This window comes from Palaemon carinicauda, chromosome 9, assembly GCF_036898095.1.
Source record: "Palaemon carinicauda isolate YSFRI2023 chromosome 9, ASM3689809v2, whole genome shotgun sequence".
NCBI lineage: Eukaryota > Metazoa > Arthropoda > Malacostraca > Decapoda > Palaemonidae > Palaemon > Palaemon carinicauda.
Genome location: NC_090733.1, coordinates 18793311 through 18794774, shown reverse-complemented (window position 1 = coordinate 18794774; position 1464 = coordinate 18793311).

Here is a 1464-nt window from a genome sequence, read left to right as displayed (position 1 = left end):
TAGGAAAAGCAGCTTTCTCCTTTCCTCCGGCTAGACCAGCCTCCAGGTCTAGTATCTGGTACGAGACAGAAGTTCTCGGCTTGGGGATACCTGCCTCTGCTCAGGGAGATTTCTCAAGCCTCGTAGACGCTCCTTGTCGGTCGGCCATGAGGAAGACCAAGATCTTCTGGTCTACTTCGGAGATGGACCACCTGCTCAAGGGAATATTTAGAGCCTTCGAAGTTTTTAACTTCTTAGACTGGACTCTCGGAGCTGTGGGTAAAAAAGTCGATACTGTACTTTTAAAGAGGGGGATACCTCTACTCTAGTCCATCTGATGTCCTGTATGGACAAGGCTTTGCGGGATGGATCCAACGAACTAGCAGCGCTGTTCTCTGCTGGCATCCTTAAGAAAAGGGATCAATTATGCTCGTTTCTTTTGCTGGGGGTTACTCCCTTCCAGAAGTCCGAGCTGTTGTACGTGCCTCTTTCTCCATTTTTGTTCCCTCAAGAACTAATCAGGGAGATATCGGCAGCCTTGGCTCAAAAAGCTACTCAGGATCTTGTCTCCAAGACAGTCAGAAAAGCCCTTCCACCCTCATTTACCAGTCGCAAGCCTAAGGAAGAAACTTTTCCCAAGTTTTCGCAGCCCTTTCAAGGGAGATCTTCCAGCAGGGGTAGTTCCAGACCTGACGCTTGGAGGAGTAAGAGAAGAGGCTTTAGAGCAGGGCGAAGCACGGTCTGACTGCTTTCGCCTTCAGGCAGTAGGGGCCAGACTACTCAACTTCTGGCGGGCGTGGGAGAAGAGAGGAGCAGATCAGTGGTCTATCCAGATCTTGAAGGAGGGTTACAAGATCCCCTTTCAAGGGAGTCCTCCTTTGGTCTTAGTTCCTGTAGATCTCTCTCCCAGGTACAGAGAGGAGGCAAAGAGACAAGCTCTGTCGACCCAAGTGTCTCTTATGTTAAAAAAAGGGGGCCATAGAGAAGGTACAGGATCCTTGTTCACCAGGTTTTTACAACCGTCTATTCCTGGTACCCAAGAACTCGGGGAGATGGCGTCTAGTCCTGGACGTGAGTGCATTGAACAAGTTCATCCTGAAGATGAAGTTCTCTATGGAGACTTCGAAATCAGTGCTAGCAGCAGTAAGGAAGGGCGACTGGATGGTCTCTTTAGACCTCCAAGATGCCTACTTCCACATCCAGATCCATCCAACCTTCATACCTTATCTAAGGTTTGTCTTCAAGGGAGATGTCTACCAATTCAGAGCCCTATGCTTTGGCCTTTGTACAGCACCCCAGGTCTTTACGAAGCTCATGCTAAATATAGCAAAGATCCTCCATTCAAGGGGCATAAGAGCCTCTCTGTATCTCGACGACTGGCTTCTCAGAGCACACTCATACGATCACTGTCTGAAGGATCTTCAGACAACATTTGACCTCTCAAAAGAGCTGGGTCTCCTTGTAAACGAGGAAAAGTCTCTCTTG